The 21,882-nt window shown below is 41.2% G+C and overlaps 1 non-coding gene across 1 annotated transcript; it reads left to right on the forward strand.

Annotated features, from left to right (window-relative positions):
* Window positions 1-21,088: 21,088 nt before the first annotated feature.
* LOC122317624 lies at window positions 21,089-21,192 on the forward strand. Its single transcript, XR_006244551.1, has one exon. It is a non-coding gene; the product is annotated as a small nucleolar RNA R71 (small nucleolar RNA).
* Window positions 21,193-21,882: the final 690 nt, after the last annotated feature.

Here is a 21,882-nt window from a genome sequence, read left to right on the forward strand (position 1 = left end):
CTCTCTCTCTCTCTCTCTCTCTATATATATATATATATATACAAGGCTCGGTAGTCCTGCAGTTTACTTCTCCTATTTTAAATCAATGAACATTAATGAAGAACACTACAAGTGTAAGCATGTGCAGAATGTTCTTTTAAAACTTTCCATTCATTCTATATAAATCATACTAATTCTCAACTCTATAAATATCGCATCCTGGTGTTTCAAGTCACTCTTCAACAAAATATGATGCAACATAAGTCATGCTCTATGCTTAGTGTTGAAAATAAATCTTCACAAAATAATTATACTTAATCACTCTACCAAAATGCTCAAATTTCACCAAAATGCTAGAATGAGTGTGTGTTAATCATTTGTGCTTTAATGCACATCACAACAATTTTTTTTTTTTTTTTGTACTAACACATTTTCAACATAAAACCCTCCCCCCAACTACATGTGACATTGTCCTCAATGTTTAGCAAATGAATGTTCGATGCTGTATGCTATACAGGCATAAATTGAAGCAAGATAAATAGAACATATATTGAAATGAAAATGATTAAACAGAGAGGAAAGAAGTCACTTGAGATACTCGATTGCACATAAGGAGTAGATTTCTATCAAAGTTAGAAGATAGAAATTGCAAAAGAAAGAAAAACAAAACAAACAAATACGGTATATACAATGAGGAATCAAAAATTACTTCTGATAAGGCAGGATTCTCCAAAGTAGTAGACTCAATCGCTGGAGTAAAATCACCCAAAAATGGTTTTAACCTTTGTCCATTAACTTTAAAAATATTACCATTTTCTGGGTTTTCTATCTCAATGGCCCCAAAAGGATAAATAGTTTTTATAACAAAGGGACCGATCCATCAGGATCAAAGCTTGCCAGGAAACAAATGGAGCCTTGAATTATACAACAAAACTTTTTGGGGAGGCTCAAAAGATTTTCAAAAAATATTTTTAGCATGAAAAATTTTCATTCTCTCTTTGGAAACATGAGAGTTTTCGTAAGCTTCATTCCTGATTTCCTCTAACTCATTAAGCTGAAACTTATGAAGAGAGCAAGCTTTGTGTTCTAATTCCACAGGCAAGTGACACGCCTTTCTAAAAATGAGTCTATATGGGGACATACCAATCAGGGTTTTAAAAGCAATACGGTATGCCCAAAGTGCGCCGGTTAGTCGAAAAGACTAATCTTTGTGACTTGGGTTAACTGTCTTTTCTAATTTTTTTTTTATCTCTCAATTAGATACCTCAACTTGGCCACTTGTTTGTGGATGATAAGGGGTAGCAACCATATGAGTAATACCATATTTTTGCATTAAGGTCTCAAAAGGCTTATTACAAAAATATTTACCCCCATCATTGATAATGGCTCGAGGTGTCCAAACTTTGATAAAATATTTTCTTTCAAAAATTTCAATACAACTTTGTGATCATTGTTCTTGCATGGAATGACCTCGATCCATTTGGACACATAATTCACATATACCAAAATGTAGAGATTGCCAAAAGAAACTAGAAAGGTGTAACGCCCGTCCTCATGGTGGGTTCTTTTTCATATCAATTTTGATAAAAACTGAAGGGAATTATGATTCCTTTTAAATTTCTTTTTAGTTCATGCCAGGATACAAAAGACTCAATGTCATAAATAAAATTCATTTTTCTTAATTAAAGCTTTCAGTGGAAAACATTACATTTCATAGTTTAAGTTTTCAATATGAAACATCTTGCCTAGGCCTTCGTGCTCTTTCCCTTGGGCTGTACCCCGTAATGACTTGTCATGCTCATCTTGTACCTGGGAGGGCACACAAAAACTAAAATGAGTCGATGACTCGTAAGTATTACTTCATACAGTCAAAATATAATAACATAGCTTTTCAGTCATGCAATTATCATTCCATACATACATATCTTACTTATCATGCATATGTCTTTCTTTTCATTTTAAAACATTCCGAGGTGGGGTTTTTCTTTATAAACATACTTTCTTCTTTAAAACAGTTCCCCAAGCATCGCTGCCTGCATTTCTTAAAGAGTCTTTTCATGCATTCCTTCTTTTACATACATTCATGCATACATACATACATACATACATGCATGCATGCATTCCTCTTTTCTTACTTACATACATTCATACATATAGTCCATCCATACATACATGCATTCTTTCTCAACATGCATCCATTCTTTCTTTTCACTTTCATTGGCCATTGCACACTGTTACGCCCCGTGTGCTGGGGTTAGAGGTCTTTTGGACCTGATTCCGCCCGCAGTCACGGGTTGGGAATCCATTCGGTCAGGGGGTAGCACTGGGTGCAGTACCAGTACTACTTACCCGGCATTGCAATCTGTCCTGTCCAGTCGATTCCTTTGGTACCATTTCCATTTCAGTCCATGTGGCCCTTACGTATTTTCATACATTATACATTTAGTCCGTTCATTCCTTTACAGTTCTTCAGTCATTTACAGTTATTACGGTTCTTCAGTTCATCAGTTTATAAAGTCATTTTAGAAAAAGTCGTCTTTCATGGCATCATTTAAAACATTGTCTTTCATAGGGACATCTTTAACATAGGGCCGAAGCCTCACTTTCAAAGGGACATTTTAAAATACTTTCTTCGCATCGTTTAAAGCATGGTTTTCTTTCTTTTTTTTCATAAAAGTTTCATTAAGAGAAGTTTCTTTAAGAGAAAATGGTTTTCTTTCTTTTTCACTCCTTACAGTCCTTAACAATTCTTACGTCTTTTAAAGCTTCGTTTTGTTTCCTTTCGGGAACATACGTACAATACATACTATTTATAGCATCCATTCACATGCATACAAATACATACTTTGGGTGCATAAAAAAGGGCTGCCAAGGAAGGCTGCTACGTACTTATACTTGAAAACTTACGTTTTGTTTCTCTTTTAGATAAAAGCTTTCGTCTTCTTCTTCGTTGTATAGAGAAAACTCTAGAAGAGTATGAACGTAATACTTACCTAGACTTCATACCATACTTAATCCATGCAGTCCATTCATGTGCGTGTTAGATGACAACCTACATGCATACACATAACCTTACGTCATCATCTATCTAATGCATAAGTAACTATTCTAGAAAATAGAACTATGCCTCGCTTGAAACACTCTCCATCCATCCCTGGACTCTTACATACCATTTACTATGCTAAAACCTTCGGGGTCTTATTCCTTAAAGTGAACCTTTGTGATTCACCTTAGGGTTAAGACACTAAGACCTCCGTCTTGTTCTTCTATTTCCACAATCCGACGCATGATTCCGACCGACAGAGTCATGCATCCCAACCTTAAACTATATACTCGTCACTACTTTCACGTATCATAGCCCATACTACATCTTCATTCCCATCCACTTATGCTACATGAATTCAAGCCAACTCTGGGGTTAAAACACCATGTAACTATGATCAGGACAGATTACCCATTATATATGGTAAACCTGTCTGGTACATGTGTCTCGCCAGAGACACATGTATCTCATCCCTTTTACCACCTAAGAGTAACTTATAGTTCCAATAAATGCCTGCTTGTATAAACAAGCTCCAGACTCCAATACCAACTTGTTCAGACCCGGTTGATAGGACTCTTCCTACTTCTCGGCCCTTTATAAGTTCATCCCAACACTTGATAGGAGAGGATTGCATCCACAAATGCACCTCTGTCACGTCACGTAGTTCGAGACTAATCCCAAGTTATGTCACGATACCCATCATGCTTCTGCTACATGCTCTTATACTTTTCCACCACTTCCATATACTCTTAGCCATAGTCAACCACAAGGTGACACCCGTCACCCTGGACTACAGGCCATATCACCATTACTTTGGGATACTGTTACACAGTTCCCGCCACTTAACAAGAGGACTACATCCACAAATGCGCTTCTATCACACTATGTAGCTCGAGAAATATTCCCTAATAACAGCACGATGTCCATCGTGCTTCCACTGCACGCTCTGATACCTTTTTCACTGCTTCACACATACCTTAAGCCACAAGTCAGCCTCAAGGCAACACCCGTTACCTTAGACTACAGCTACATCACCATTGCTTCAGGACACTGTTACACAGTTTCCTGACGCTATACCATACACTCCATGCTTCTTTGCTATGCCATCCAACTCTTTGTGACACGTCATCCGGTGTATCACGACCTAGTACAGAGTACACTCACGTGAACTCTCTTCCATCCACATTACAACAAACATCACTATGATATACATCTCACGGTGCATCGCTACGCGATATCGCGTACTCCCTTCGCTACAACACTTGATATCATGATGCACACCACACGGAGCATCGCCATACAAGACGAAGTACATTTCATGTGCACCCCTTACATTCTACGCCACACATCACTATAGCGCACGTCACAAGACGCGTTGCTGCACTACATCACTACGCGTCGCCACACATTCCACGTGTACTCTCTTCAAAATCACGCCGTATCACCACTACGGCATCCATCTCACACCCACTTCACAGCACAGTCCACAATACTACACAATCAAACCCAACACTTCACAACTAGACTTCACTTCACAACTGCGCAGCGAACTCCACACATACTAATTATACAATCTACAGACCAACCACTCAACTACTTTAAACATAAATAACTAAAGGTAGAGGGTTATACCGTCGATGAGATAACTCATACGTCGCTCGCTGCTTGTCACGATCAAGCATTGGAGGAGCATATGTGGTGGTAACACCGTGTACGGTGGCTATCCACCTCATAAAGTTGCAATTTGGGCTTGAGGATAGCTAGGCGTGGCCTTGGAAAGGCTCATGATGGCCTTGTGGTGGTCAAAGGTGGCAGATCACGGTGGCATCACGCAGTGAATAGTGAATCTAAAATGCTAGGAGTTTGCTTGAGGTGGTGGAAGACCATAGAACTTCATGGGAAGCTAGGGAAAGGTAGAGGAAGATGTGGTGGAGCTGTGGTGGCGAGGTGGTGGCCATACGGTGGCTCACGAAGGTGGATTGGCCACTTGAAGCTAGTTTCAGCCTTGGAGAGTGAGGGAGAGTGAGAGCTATGCATAGCTCCTTTGGACATGAAATTTCTTGGAGAAGATCATGGTGATGAGAGGAACAAGGTGGTGGTGGTGAAACATCGTGGGTAGCTGTGTACGGCGGCGTACAGTGGTGCAATTGAACCTAAGGCTATAGAGACCCATCGGAGAAAGAGAGAGAGTTAGGGAGAAAAAAGGACATGGGGAGGAAGCTCATGACGTGGTGAATCCATTGGTGGTTGTTTTGGTCGTGTATGGTGGCTCAAGGAGGAGAAAATGGGTGTAAAACCCATTTTCTTGGGAGGAGTGGCTGCCGATAAAGCTTACCACCGGTCAAGTACAGGTCGCCGGTGGGGGAGGATCACGCCGGTGTGGGAGGTGGAGCACAGCGGCTGGAGGTGGCTCCGGCTGGAAGACTTGAAGGTCACGCACGGTGTAGAGGACACAGTGCACGTTGGCCATGAAGAAGAAAGAGAGGAGAGAGAAGAAGAAAAGGAGTGTGACGCCCCCAAATCCCCACTCACAGACACGGGGAAATCGAGACGTTCGGATGATGACAACCCGGGTCACCACCCTATCGACGAGTGCCAAGTGTGTGCAAAAGCAACAAATGTGCACGAAGGAACACGCAGCGGATAACGAAAGTCATATAACTAAGTACCAGAATTTTTCTTAATATAAAACAAGCTGTTTAAAACATACATAAATAAAATATTACAAAAACACAAATATAGTTTTAAACCAAACTATAAAGCATAACTTCCACTCAAAACTCTGGCGGAGCCCCATCCTTGGGCTCAGCCTCCTCCTCCTCCTCGAATCCTGCACAAAATCTACGGAACCAAAAATGGTACCGCAGGTAAGTAAAATCCAAACACCACCAGATAAAAGCATATAGAACTCAAACAATATGCATGAAGTGATGCCAATGCGCAAACCCATAAAAACATATTTTTCCACGCACGCCAAAAATCCCATTTAGCCCAAAAACAAACCCTTTCCAAATATCATGCCAAAAGTCACATTTGGCCCATATCCATCTCAAACCATTATCCAATTTAATCCGTATGCACTATGACCTCCCCTAGGGGTCATCCGCACACCCTGGCTCCATTGCCACACCGCAGGTTACGACCATGCATGTGACACCTAACGAGCGATGCCCAGTTCCGCGCCCCGCGCGTTCGTAGCCAAGCATCCTCTAGCCCTCACCAGCGAAGGGCCAAGGAGTCGGTGCGTAGGGTGATGCCCGGTTCCACGCCCGACGCGTTCGTAGCCAAGCATCCCCTAACCCCTGCTCCCGTCGTCGCCCAGCGACAACCCAGGGGACATCACTCAGTTTATTCTGCTCCCGAGTGAGCTCTGCCGAGATAATACCCCATCCCGGCTTGGGGTCGTGATATACATGCACCCGTAATTCCACTTACGCCAATTAAACATGCTTTTCTCAATTAAATAAAAACACACGTGCATGCACCATGTAAATGCAATATCAATGCACAAAAATAATCAACCAACATATATCAATAAAACAAGCAACTCTGTCCTCTATCCATCCGACCCCCGAACTTTTCGGACTCAGTCCGGAATCAACCAACCAGCAGATAAATTATTGAATGAGCAAAATATATTCAAATCTGAAAATAGGGTTTGGAAAATACTTACAGCGCTATATGGTATTTTTAGAAAGCTTACGGCGTTGCAAACGGCGGAGAAAAAGTAACGTAACAGTGAAAATTCACTGTGGCCGTGGGTTGTAAAATACCCACTTTTGAACGGGGACAAACCAAGGCTTGAGATTGATAGGGAATGGTCTAAGGATGATTATGAAGCTATTGGAAGTGGTGGTTGGCCGTGGGTGGCGGCGAAAACGGTGGAGGGAGGCCGGATTTCCCAACATCCAACAAATAAAAACTAAATTTAAAACGCAATAATTTAAAATAAATAAACTAATATATTAATTAAATTAAAAACAACCCTTCAGTGAAAAAAACACGTGAAAGTGGGTCATCACATCCTCCCCCCCTTAAAACAAATTTCGTCCTCAAAATTTGCAAGATCAACCACCAACTTAAAACAAGCCACATAAAATCACATAAACCACCTGTGACCAAGATTAAGATACATACCTTCATTATACAAACAAGTATGGGTACTGCTCCCTCATGTCCGCTACTCACTCCCAAGAGAAGTCTTGAGCTAACGGATCTCCCCACGCCACCTTAACCAAAGAATATCGTCTTGGACCTCAACTATTGCTCCTTCCAATCTATGATCTGTGACGAAACAACCTCATAAGTGAGATCCGGTTGCAACTGAATACCCTTTGGGTCGACGAAGCGTGGCTCTTGCAGTCCAAAGCTCTTCTTCAGGGATGATACGTGGAAGACATCATGAATATCCCCAAAATACCCTGGCAAAGCAACTCTATAGGCGACGGACCCTACTTTCTCCAGAATTTGAAAAGGGCCGACATACCTCGAATCCAACTTCCTCTTCTTACCAAAACACTTAACACCTCTCATGGGAGAGACTTTAGGTAAACCCAATCACAAACTTCAAAAGATAACTCTCTCCTCTTGGTATCAGCGTAACTTTTCTAGCGACTCTGAGCTGCCGCCATTTTATCTCTGATGATCCGGACTTGGCTTTGCATCTCTTGAATTATTTCGGGTCCAATAATCCTACTCTCCCCGACTTCATCCCAACACAAGGGCGATCTGCACTTTCTCCCATAAAGAGCTTCATAGGGAGCCATCTGACTGGTCGCATGGAAGCTATTATTATATGCAAACTCGATGAGCGGCAAATGGTTTTCCCAACTCCCTTGAAATTCCATGACACATGCTCGCAACATGTCTTCAAGGGTCTGAATGGTGCGCTCTAATTGGCCGTCTGTCTGCGGGTGATATGTAGTACTGAACTTCAACTTAGTACCCAAAGCTGCCTGCAAACTCTTCCAGAACTGCGACGTAAACCTTGGGTCTCGATCCGACACTATACTCTTTGGTATGCAGTGCAGGTGCACTATTTCTTTCACGTACAAGCGTGTCAACTTACCCAAGGAGTCGGTGTTATTCACAGGTAGGAAATGAGCACTTTTCGTTAACCGGTCAACAATCACCCAAACAGAATTTTTCCCACTAGGCCTTCTCGGCAAACCCACTAGAAAGTCCATCGTGATGTCATCCCATTTCCACTCAGGAATAGGGAGGGGTTGGAGCATACCTGCAGGTCTTTGATGCTCGGCCTTCACTTGACGACATGTATGGCATTTCTCAACATATAAGGCAATATCCTTCTTCATTCCATCCCACCAGTAATTTTTCTTTAAGTCCCGATACATCTTTGTACTGCCGGGATGAACTGAATAAGGGGCCACATGAGCTTCTGCCATGATCCGCTCCTTGAATTCTGAATCTTTAGGGATTACTCTGCGATCTCGGAACCGAAGTATCCTATCTTTATCCATGCTATAATGCAACGGCCCTCGAGATTTTCTGACTCTTTTTCTGATATTCATTAGCTTCGGATCCTTCCTTTGAAGAGTCTTCAATTCTTCAAAATCAGTTACCCGAATATCAAGAACTAAAGATAAAATCTCTTCTTACTGCGAACTCTCAATAAGGAGCCTTCTCATCCCACAAAGCAAAGAATCCAATTCTGACGGCTCGGCTTCATCTTCCAAGTGCGACTTTCGGCTCAAAGCATCAGCAACTATATTAGCCTTCCCCGGATGGTACTTGATCTCACACTGATAGTCACTGATTAGCTCTAGCCATCGCCTCTGCCTCATGTTCAGATTTTTCTGGGAAAACAAATGCTTCAAGCTCTTGTAATCAGTAAATACCTTGCAAGCTTCCCTATACAAGAATGTCGCTAGATTTTGAGTGCAAAAACAATCGCAGCCAATTCCAAATCATGCGTCGGATAATTTTTCTCATGGTCCTTTAGCTGACGAGATGCATAGGCAACAACCCGTCCTTACTACATAAGGACACAACCCAAACCAAACTTAGGCGCATCACTGAAGACTACGAATGGCTTATGCGGTTTTGGGAGCGCTAACACTGGTGCCATCGTCAACCTATTCTTTAATTCTTGGAAGCTTCTCTCACACCAATCTGACCACACAAATTCTGTATTCTTCCGAGTCAGAGCTGTGAGAGGTCCGGATAGGCAAGCAAATCCCTCCACAAATCTTCGGTAATATCCGGCAAACCCCAAGAAACTCCGTATCTCGCGCACTGTAGTCGGGCGCTGCCATGACAAAATGGCTTCTACCTTACTAGGATCAACAGCCACTCCGTGTCGGGAAATCACATGCCCAAGAAATTTAACTTCTTCCAACCAGAATTCACACTTGCTGAGCTTGGCATACAACTGGTGTTCTCTCAATTTCCCAAGTACCAGACGAAGATGATACACATGCTCTTCAACATGTCGAGAATAAATCAGAATATCATCGATGAATACTACCACAAAGGAATCCAGATAAGGTCGAAATACTCGATTCATTAAATCCATGAAAGCAGCAGGGGCATTAGCTAACCCAAACGGCATCACCTTAAATTCATAATGCCCATACCTCGACCTGAAAGCAGTTTTAGGCACATCCTTGTCTCTGATCCTCAGCTGGTAGTATCCCGACCTCAGATCAATTTTAGAGAACACAGCTGCTCCTTGAAGCTAATCAAATAAATCATCTATCCGCGGGAGAGGATATTTATTTTTGATGGTCACCTTATTCAATTCCCGATAATCTATGCACATACGGAGGGTTCCATCTTTCTTTTTAACAAACAAAACTGGTGCACCCCATGGTGAAGTACTAGGCTGAATAAATCCCTTCTCTACCAGTTCTTGCAACTGAGTCTTCAACTCTTTTAGTTCAGCCGGTGCCATGCGATAAGGAGCTTTATGCACAGGAGCCGCTCCAGGTTCCAAGTCTATAACAAATTCCATTTCCCGCACAGGGGGTAGTCCGGGCAAGTCATCCACAAACACATCGGGGAATTCTTCCACAACTGGAATGTCTGCCAAAGACTTCTCCTCGGATGGCATGGACACCATCTAAACTAAGAATGCATCCGCTCCCCATGCAATCTCTCTTCTTGCTTGAATTGCCGATATAATTATCGGCTTTTCTTTCAATTTACTCCCCACAAATTCCAGACAATCACCATCTGGAAGCTGAAAGCTAATTATCCGACTTCTGCAATTAATACTCGCAGAATATCGGTATAGCCAATCCATCCCGAGGATGATATCAAAACCCAACAGCTTAAACACCACCAAATCAGCATCCAAGAACCTTCCCTCAAAATTTAACGGGCATCCCAAATCAACCTTGGAACACCACACCATTTCACCATCGGGTAGAGCCACTACCATAGACTTCGGCAACAGTTCCGTGACCAAATTACACACCCGAGCAAAAGTGAAAGATACAAACGACTGTGACGCACCGGAATCAAACAAAGTGCAAGCATGAAACTCATACAAATGGACTCTTCCTGAACCAAACACATTAACCCATGAAATCCAAAAAAGCAAAGTAGAAACCAAAAATACCAAAAATTAAATCCAACTTAAAATTAAATTAACCCATACCTGTAATTACTCCAGCATCATGGGTCGCTGGCGCCTTATCATCCACCTCTCCGGGTGTGACAGCATAAACCCGGGCTTGCACTGCTTGTCTCGGATTGGTTCTTCCATCGTGTCTACCTCCACGGCTTCCTTGAACTCTGACGGGACATTCCCGAGCAATATGTCCCACTTGGCTGCACCGGTAACACTGGGGTCCACTACTCAGCCGGCACTCGCCCTCATGGGCTCTATTACATGCTCCAAAAATTGGCACCCATCCTCCCATACGAACACCTGAGGACGCTTGAGGTCAAGTTCCAGTCCGCTGAACAAATTTCTGAGGCGAACCCGAGCTACTTCCTTCACCAGAAAAACTTCGCCTCTATGCCCTGGAGGGGAGCCCATACTCAGATTATTTTCTTGCTCCACAAGGGTGGCCACATCCACTAATTCCTGAAAAGTGGATATCCGATGGCTGACCACCATACGGCGTATATCAGGGCGTAGTCCCTCCTGAAAACGATCAACTCGCATCTCCTCTGTGGCGATAAGGTGGGGAGCAAATCACCCAAGTTCTATGATTCTCCGGGCGTACTGTTCCACTGTTGTGCCCCCTTGGACCAAATTTGAGAACTCTCTTGCCTTTTGCTTCCTTACCCCTGCGGGAAAGAAGCGGTCATTAAATTCTTTCTTGAAGCGCTGCCAGGTCACAGCAGCGAAAGATCCCAATTCTGATTCCAGCATCACCCTCTTGGTATCCCACCAATCAGACGCGGTACCTTGCAACAGATAGCTGGCGTAGAGTACCTGTTGCGCCTCGGTGCAACCACACACCTCAAATGTTCTTTCCAGGTCTTTGATCCATTTTCCAGCTTGAAGTGGATCCTCTTCTCCAGTGAAGTGTGGGGTTCTATGCGCCAAGAAGCGCTCATAGGTGCATCCGGCTTGCACCATGCTACTGGACCCTCCTGGGTACATCCAAGGCCCTCCCTGATGTGGCCAAGGACCTCCTGGTTATGGCCAAAACCCTCCTTGCTGTGAACAAGGCCCTCCTTGTTGTGGCCAGGGACCCCCTTGTGGTGGCCAAGGTCCTCCTTGTTGTGGCCAAGGCCCTGTCTGTTGTGGCCTAATATTCTATTGCATGAACTCCGTCATCTGCCGTATTGCTTCAGCTATGGAGTCATCTCTTGAGGTATTATCCCATGGCTCCTTAGTAGATTTCCTTGGTCTCCCCATTTTTTTTCTTGCCACCACAACCTTTGACCCCCTTTCAGAAAACAAAAACAAATAAAACCAACAACAAACAAAAACAGAACCAAAGACCAACACCACATCACACAAAACAAAAGAAACCAACTTGCAAAAACATAACTAAATAAATAAAAACAAACAAACAAGCTCAAACAAATAAAGCAAATAAAACAAATTAAATAACTGTACTTAACATAATTTTTAAAACACAACCTAAAAAAAAAATATTCTGGTACTACCTACGAGATATGTGGTTTTACCCAAAGTCAAACCGCTCTGATACCACCTGTGACGCCCCCAAATCCCCACGCACGGACACGGGAAAATCGAGACGTCTGGATGATGACAACCCGGGTCACCACCCTATCGACGAGTGCCAAGTGTGTGCAAAAGCAACAAATGTGCACGAAGGAACACGCAGCGGATAATGAAAGTCATATAACTAAGTACCAGAATTTTTCTTAATATAAAACAAGCTGTTTAAAACATACATAAATAAAATATTACAAAAACACAAATATAGTTTTAAACAAAACTATAAAGCATAACTTCGACTCAAAACTACGGCGGAGCCGCATCCTCGGGCTCAGCCTCCTCCTCCTCGAATCCTGCACCAAAATCTACGGAACCAAAAATGGTACCGCAGGTAAGTAAAATCCAAACACCACTAGATAAAAGCATATAGAACTCAAACAATATGCATGAAGTGATGCCAATGCGCAAACCCATAAAAACATATTTTTCCACGCACGCCAAAAATCCCATTTGGCCCAAAAATAAACCCTTTCTAAATATCACGCCAAAAGTCACATTTGGCCCATATCCATCTCAAACCATTATCCAATTTAATCCATATGCACCATGACCTCCCCTAGGGGTCATCCGCACACCCTGGCTCCATTTGCACACCGCAGGTTACGACCACGCATGTGACACCTAATGAGCGATGCCCAGTTCCGCGCCCCGCGCGTTCGTAGCCAAGCATCCTCTAACCCTCACCAGCGAAGGGCCACGGAGTCGGTGCGTAGGGCGATGCCCGGTTCCGCGCCCGGCGCGTTCGTAGCCAAGCATCCCCTAGCCCCCGCTCCCGTCGTCGCCCAGCGACAACCCAGGGGACATCACTTAGTTTATTCCGCTCCCGAGTGACCAGAGGAGCTCCACCGAGATAATACCCCATCCCGGCTTGGGGTCGTGATACACATGCACCCGTAAGTCCACTTACGCCAATTAAACAGACTTTTCTCAATTAAATAAAAACACACGTGCATGCACCATGTAAATGCAATATCAATGCACAAAAATAATCAACCAACATATATCAATAAAACAAGCAACTCCGTCCTCCATCCATCCGACCCTCGAACTTTTCGGACTCAGTCCGGAATCAACCAACCAGCAGATAAATTATTGAATGAGCAAAATATATTTAAATCTGAAAATAGGGTTTGGAAAATACTTACAGCGCTATATGGTATTTTTAGAAAGCTTGCGGCGTTGCAAACGGCGGAGAAAAAGCAACGTAACAGTGAAAATTCACTGTGGCCGTGGATTGTAAAATACCCACTTTTGAACGGGGACAAACCAAGGCTTGGGATTGATAGGGAATGGTCTAAGGATGATTATGAAGCTATTGGAAGTGGTGGTTGGCCGTGGGTGGCAGCGAAAACGGTGGAGGGAGGCCGGATTTCCCAAAATGGAAAGCTAGCTCGTGGGAGCTGTTCCGGTGGCTATTAGAGGCCGGAAATGGGTGGGTTAGGACGGCAAGGAACCGGTGATGAAGTGGTGAAGAAGTGGTGGCCGGAGGTGGGGTGACGGCGGCGGATCAGGGCAAAATCCGTGGGGCTTCAAGGGCGTTTTCCGGCCAAACGGCTGGCCGGATGGGGCTGGGATTTGGTGGGGTGGTGCGCCGGAGGGAGGGGCTTCGACCGGTGGGGGTGGTGTCGCCCACGGTGGCCGGATGGCGATGGGTTGGGGCTGGGGGTACTTCCAGCGTGGGAGAGGAGAGAGAGAGAGAGAGAGAGAGAGAGAGAGAGAGAGAGAGAGAGAGAGAGAGAGAGAGAGAGAGAGAGAGAGAGAGAGAGAGAGAGAGAGAGAGAGAGAGAGAGAGAGAGAGAGAGAGAGAGAGAGAGAGGAGAGAGAGAAAAAAAAGAAAAAGAAAAAGAAAGAAGAAAAAGAAAAGAGAAAAAGGGAAAAAGGAAAAAGGAAAAAAAGAGATGTAGGGAGAAATGAGGTCCAATCCTCACTCCGGACAACAAAACAAAACCGTCGAGAAAGAGATTAAAAACTGTGAAACAAATAAATAAATAAATAAAACACAACATCCAACAAATAAAAACTAAATTTAAAACGCAATAATTTAAAATAAATAAACTAATATATTAATTAAATTAAAAACAACCCTTCAGTGAAAAAAACACGTGAAAGCGGGTCATCACAAGGAGAAAGGAAAAAGTGAAGGGAAAAGGGAAGGGTCCTGGGTATTTAATCTCTATCCTACGCTTCGGGATCCTCAAAATGATCTAACGATGAGTTTAAACACTGATTTGAAAACGCGTAAGTGTTTTTTTAAAAATAAAACACTTAAATAAAACACTAAGAGAAATTAAGATAGAATATTATTTTATAAACTAAAGTTTATAAAATAATATTTCTTCATCATTTTTTGAAATGATAAAGTATCATTAATTACTCGAAGATGATAAAACCATTTAAATTAAATAAGAGTTTTCAACATAAAATTAAACCTCTTAATATTTTAAAACAACCAAAATATTTAATATAAGTAATTATCCACAATTATAATATTTTCAGAGCTCATTAAAATATTAAAATTGTGCTACATTAAAAACAAGCTTATCTAGTAATATTGAAAATATCTTCAATAGATATTTCCATAATATTTAAAATAACCGTAAGCATTAAAATATCTATCTTACTTTGAAATCCGCTGGATAACTTTTGGAACACGCCATCGAGGTACAACGCTTAGGATAAAGTTCAACACGTAATCGAGGATCGTCAGATAGACTGACTCTCGACACGTAGAACGAGGCTTGGCACATACACTGAAGTTTGACATATGGATCGAGGCTCATGATAATGAAGTTGATGCCCCAACAATAATATATTTCATCAACCAAAATTGGATTTAATAGTATCATATTTCGGCGGGTAATCCCTCCCAATTTTTGACAACACTCACAAATTTTACAAAATTCATGGGTGTTGTTGAAAAGGATAGGCCAATAAAAACCATATTATAAAATTTTAAAAGCTGTTTTTTTTCTTTTCCAGAAAAATGGCTACCACATGCCCTAGAGTGACAAAAAGGCATCACACTTTGAAATTCGCTATTGGGAACACATCGTCTAATTATTTGATTAAGGCAATATTTAAATAAATATGGATCATCTCAAAAGAATTTTTTTACCTCTACAAAAAATATTTCCACTTGTCTTATTGAGTCCAAATGTGAGGAATTTCTCCTGTAGCAAGAAAATTAGCAATGTCAGCATACCAAGGCAATTGAGATATACTGTAAAGTTGCTCATCTGGGAATGTGTCTCTAATAGGAACTGTCTCTATGGAATCTAAAAGAACAAGCCTAGACAGATGATCAGCAACAACATTCTCAACTCCTTTTTTTATCTTTAATTATCAAATCAAATTCTTGCAGCAAAAGGACCCATCTAAGCAACCTGGGCTTTGCATCTTTTTTCACTAAAAGGTACTTTAACGCAGCATGATTAGTAAAAATGATAATTTCAGACCCAATCAAATAAGAGCGAAATTTGTCAAGTGCAAAAATTACTGCAAGTAGCTCTTTTCAATTGTTGAATAATTCATTTGAGCACTATTTAAAATTCTACTTGCAAAATAAATAACAAAAGACTTTTTGTCCTTACGTTGGCCTAACACATCTCCAATAGCATAATCACTAGCGTCATACATAATTTCAAATGGTAAATTCCAATCAGGTGATCGCATATTTGGGGCTAAAATCAACATACCTTTTAGCTTTGTAAAAGCTAACTCACAATTATCAGTCCATACAAAAGAATTTTCCTTTAACAATAAATTGCACAAAGGCTTAGAAATTGTGCTGAAATCTTTAATAAACCTCTTGTAAAAACCTGCATGACCTTGAAAAGATCTAATATCCCTAATGTTCTTTGGGATGGGAAAATTAGAAATTAATTCAATCTTGGCATTGCCCACTTCAATACCTTGAGACAATGTGACCAAGGACAATCCCTTGAGTGAACATAAAATGACACTTTTCCCAGGTTAAAATCAAATTCTTTTCTTTACATCTAATCAGCACTTTTTCCAAATGAGTCAAACTTTCATCAAATGAATCACCAAAAATAGAGAAGTCGTCCATGAATATTTCAACGAAACGCTCTACTATGTCATTGAATATGCTCATCATGCATCTTTGAAATGTAGCAGAAGCATTACAAAGTCCAAATGACATCCTTCAATATGCAAATGTACTAAATGGACATGTAAAAGTGGTCTTTTCTTGATCCTTAGGAGCAATCTCAATTTGGTTATATTCAGAATAACCATCTAGGAAGTGATAAAATTTATGGCCCGCTATATGTTCAATGATTTGATTCATGAATGGTAGGATAAAATGATCATTTCTAGTGACAGAATTTAGTTTTTTGTAGTCAATGCACATACGCCAACTAGTAGTAACTCTAGTTGGGATCAATTCATTATCAGCATTCTTAACTACAGTCACACCAGATTTAGGTACCACCTGCATAGGACTAACCCATTTGCTGTCAGAAATAGGGTAAATGATCTCTGCATCCAGAAATTTTAACATCTTCACTCTGACAACCTCTTTCATGTTGGGGTTCAGTCTACGTTGCATCTCTCTAGAGGGTTTAGCATTGTCCTCTAGATATATCCTGTGGGTACAAATGAAAGGACTGGTACCTTTGATATCAGCTATGGTCCATCCATCCTATTGCCTCTTTGTATTCAATGAGCGCACCAATTAATTTTATCTCTTGAATTTCATCTAGTTTTGATGAGATGGCCACTAGTAATGTCTTTGCTTGGCCTAAAAATGCATATTTGAGATAAGTAGGTAGAGGCTTCAAATCGAGTTTTGGTGTTTGCACAGAGCGAGGGACACAACATCATGAGGTGGCAATTCCTCAAAATGTGTCCTCCATTTATCAGTGTCCATTGTAGGAGTAGATTCTAACAAAAATCATCGATGCAAGCATAGAATTATCATTAAAATTTTCACCAAGAACCAAACAAGTCTCAAGAGGGTCAGAAAAAATTGACAAGTCAAATTTATTTTGAACAAGAGTTTGGATTAAATTTACTTCATGCACATCATCATCATCGCCAAGTTGTTTACAAATATTGAAAATATTCAACTCTAAAGTCATGTTGCCAAAAGAGATTATCATCACACCACTCCTACAATTTATTAAAGCATTTGAGGTTGCAAGGAGTGGCCTAGCCAAAATTATAGGAATTTGAGTGCAAACATCAAAGACAGGTTCTGTTTCCAAAACAATAAAATCCATTGGGAAATAGAGTTTGCCTACTTGCACTAACACATCCTCAACTATCCCTCTGGTATTTTTATAGAACAGTCAGCAAGTTGGAGTGTTACCTTGGTGGGTTTAAGTTCACCAAGACCCAATTGCTTATATACCAGTAGGGTAGGAGGTTAACACTAGCTCCAAGGTCACACAGGAAATTATTGGACAACCTGGGTCTTTATACTTTGGAGGAGAATTATTTTGAAGGATGACGCTTACCTGTTCTGTGAGGAAAGTCTTCTTTTGCACTTTCAATGTACACTTCACTGTGCACAAATCTTTCAAAAATTTAGCGTACAATGGAATCTGTTTAATTGAATCCAACAAAGGAATGTTAATTTTCACTTGTTTGAAAATCTCAAAAATATCAACATTTTGAACCAATTTGTGAGAATGTTATAACCTTTGGGGAAATGGGGCAGGGTATTGGGGCTTTCACAGGCATATCTAGCTCGACCTTGTCAAGCTCACCATCACTCTTAGAATTTATAGAATTGTTGGTCTCATCAACTTTAATTGAAATACTCTTATCAATTATTTTTCCATTGCGAAGAGTGGTGATTGACTTGGCATGTTTAAATTTTGAATCAGAACAATTTGAATTTCTTACCTCAAATTTCCCTTTGGGATTTGGCTGAGGTTGAGTAGGAAACTTACCCTTTTCTTGAGCGTGCAATGCGAATGTCAAGTTGCTAATGAAACTTCTCATCTCATTAATGGCTTGCATTGTCTGAGTGTTAATATTGGCTTGCCCTTGCATAAAAGTTTGTAATGTCTCCTCAAAGGTTTTCTTATCTAGAGGCACATAAGGAGTAGAAGAAGAAGACCCTTGAGAATTTTGATTTGAATTGGACTCGTTCCTCCAACTAAAATTAGGGTGATTTCTCCATCCAGGATTATATATTTCCAAATAAGGAGAAGAAGATGGTCTCCTATAAGAATTCATGACATTTGCTTGTTCGTGCAACACCTCTTTAAAAGTGGAGATTATTGGACAATCTTGAGTTAGGTGTCCACTAATCTCACATATGCCACAATTCTCTTCTTCTTTTTCAATGGCCTTAGCCTAATTTACCTTCTTAAATTCCACGGCTTTGACTTTTCTTGTCAAACTTGTTATCCTAGCATTCACATCATCATTTCCTTTAAGGACATACATACCCTCTTGAGACATGGCATTGAGCTTGGGCCTATTTGACTGATCAGAACGATCTGTGTTGTCCCAAGATTGGGCATTTTCAGCCAATTGGTTAAAATAATCCCAAGCATCATCAGGATCTTTATTTAAAAATTCACCATTACATGTGATGACTCGTTTTTACGTGTATTTTCACTGAAGGCGCTTTTTAATTTATTTAATATAATAGTTCTTTTATTTTAAATTATTATATTTTAAATTGGTTTTAATTTATTTGATGTTGTATTTAATTTATTTAGTCGTTTTATGATTTTTAAAATCATTTTCGGCGGATCAGTTTTGGTTTCCGGAGTGAGGACTGGACCTCATTTCTTTTCCCTCATCTTTTCTTTTTCTTTTCTCTTTTTCCTTTTTCTTTTTCCTTTTTCCTTCTTTTTCTTTCTTTTTCTTTCTTTTCTTCTTCTTTCTTCTCCTTTCTCTCCCGCGTACGCCGAACAACCTCTTTTTCTCCTTCCTGTCGCCGCCCCTTTGACCGCCTAGTTCTCCGCCATCCGGCCACCGTTTAGTGCACCACCACCACCATTCTCTTCCCCTTCCACCAGAGATCATCCCCACCAATTTTCAGAGCCATCTGACCAGCCGTTAGCCGCCGAGAGCCCCCAGAAGTCACGGCACCTGCTCTATTTTTTTCCCCTATCGCCGGTTGCTTTCGTAGCCCAGAACCGCCGCTCGCCAGTGGCGTGGCCTACACCACCACCCAATTTTCTTCCCCTCTCACCGATGAACATCCCCACCAAGTTTCATCTCCATCCGAGCCACCGTTAGCCACCACAAGCTCCTCCAATCCATATAGTTTTTCACCGATTCCGGCGCCGTCGCACCACCTCTGGCCACCATCTCTTCACAGCTTCTTCCCCTACCTCTTGCCAACCTAAACCACCCATTTCCAGCCTTGATCAGTTGCTGGAGCAGCTCCCACGAGCTCAACTCCGTTCAGCCCCTTTTTGGACTTCGACCGCCATTTCCACTACCACCCACGGCCAAAACTTGTTTCCTTTAGCCTCATAAATATCTCAAGACCATTCCCTATCAATTTCATACCTTGGTTTGTCCCCGTTCGAAAGTGGGTAATTTATTACCCACGGCCACAATGTAAATTACACTGTTACGTTGCTTTTCCTCCGCCGTTTGCAATGTCGTGAGTTTTCAAAAAATACCATATAGCGCTGTAAGTATTTTCCAAACTCTACTTTTAGATTTAAATATATTTTGCTCATTCAATAAATATTTATTTGTTGGTTGGCTGATTCCGGACTGAGGGAGTTTGGGGGTCGGATGGATTGAGGATGGAGTGCTTGGTTTTGCTTGTTTGTTTTTGCTTGATTATTTGAGCCATGAGGCGTGTGTTGCATATTGTGTTTATGTGCATATTGTTTTAATCGAGAAAATCCCGTTTTATTGGCGTAAATGGTTTTGGGTGCGTGTGTCTCACGAGCCCAAGCCGGGGTGGGTTATTATCTCGGTGGAGCTCCTCTGATCACTCGTGAGTGGATAAAACTGAGCGACATCCCCTAGGTTGTCGCAGGGTGACGACCGGATCGCACGATACGGTAACGCTGTCGTGTCGACTCCATGGTCCCTAGAGTGGCGGGGACTAAAGGATGGCCTGGCCAGGTACGCGCGGGGCGCGAGTCTGGGCATCGCTCGTTTAGGTGTCACATGCGTAGTCGTTACCTGCGGTGTGGCACAGAGCCAGGGTGTGCGGATGATCCCTAGGGGAGATCATGGTGCATGCGTAACCGGTTTGGTTTTATGGTTTTCAGATGTGGGTCATTTTTTGGGAAAATGGCGATGTTGGTTTTTGAGGGTTTTGATCCATTTTCTGGGAAAATGGTGGTTTGGGCCATTATCTGGGATAATGGCAAGACTTGGTTTTAAGGATATGTTTTTGTGGGCGAAATGGGTTTTTGGCGTGCGTGGAAAAATTATGGTTTTATGGCGCATGTGCATTGGTTTTTCTTTCACGCATATTGTTTGAATTTTATATATTTTTATCTGGTGGTGTTTGGAGTTTACTTACCTGCGGCACCATTTTTGGTACCGTAGATTTTGGTGCAGAGATCGAGGATGAGGAGGAGGAGGTTGGCCCGAGGATGCGGCTGCTGATGTTATGTTTTGTATTTGATTTAAAATTAATTGTGTCTTGTAATATTTATTTATGTATGTTTTGAATAGTTTTGTATTATATTAAGAAAAATTCTGGTACTTAGTTATATGACTTTCATTATCCGCTGCATTTCCTTTTGCACATTTGTTGCTCTTACACACACTTGGCACTCATCGATAGGGTGGTGACCCGGGTTGTCATCATCCGGACGTCTCGATTTCCCCGTGTCCTTGTGTGGGGATTTGGGGGCGTCACATTACACATTATTTCTACAAACTGGTGCATTTGAGATGTTAAACCTTCATAGAAAAAACTAATGGTATGCCAAGTCTCATAGCCATGATGTGGGCAAGTTAGCAATAATTCTTTAAAACGCTCCTAACATTGAAAAAATGTTTCATTTTCTTTTTGAGAAAAATTCATAATGTTTCTGTGAAGAGTGTTGATGTTGTGAGTAGGAAAAATCTTTTTCAAAAATTCTCTTTGCATTCCTTGCCATGTGCCAATAGATCTTGATCTCAAGGAATTCAGCCAATTTTTAGATTTTTCTTTCAAAAAAGAATGGGAACAACTTTAATCTAACAATATCATCATTGACAGTTTGGTTTTGTAAAGTTGCACAAACCTTTTCAAATTATTTCAGATGTAAATAAGGACTTTTTGAGTCTAAGCCATCAAACTTGGGAAGTAATTGAATTACTCCCGAGTTTAAATCAAAATTTTCTATATTCGTAGGCAAAATCATGCAAGATGGAGTACTTGTCCTTCTTGGCTGCAAATACACATGCAAAGTTCTCATTGGTGGATTATTTTGAGTTCGTTATGAACATTATGATTGTCGGCCATGGTATTAGAATGAGAATTTTTAGAATCACCAGACAACCTATCAACCAATTCTTTTAAAAAAATTTCTTTTTTTCTCAATCTACTAGTTTGATCATGTTGCCACGAGATCATTCATCATAGAGGTTCAAGCACATTCAAAAACTAAAAAGTATGGACAAGTCTCCAAATTAATTAATGCATGCTCCACATAAAGTCTTCTGTTCTAAAAACTAAATGCAAAATAAGAAAGAAAGTAAAATAAAATGGAACAAGATTACCAAATGATATGAATATGAAGGCAAT

Source organism: Carya illinoinensis, chromosome 7 (genome assembly GCF_018687715.1).
Source record: "Carya illinoinensis cultivar Pawnee chromosome 7, C.illinoinensisPawnee_v1, whole genome shotgun sequence".
Taxonomy (NCBI): Eukaryota; Viridiplantae; Streptophyta; class Magnoliopsida; order Fagales; family Juglandaceae; genus Carya; species Carya illinoinensis.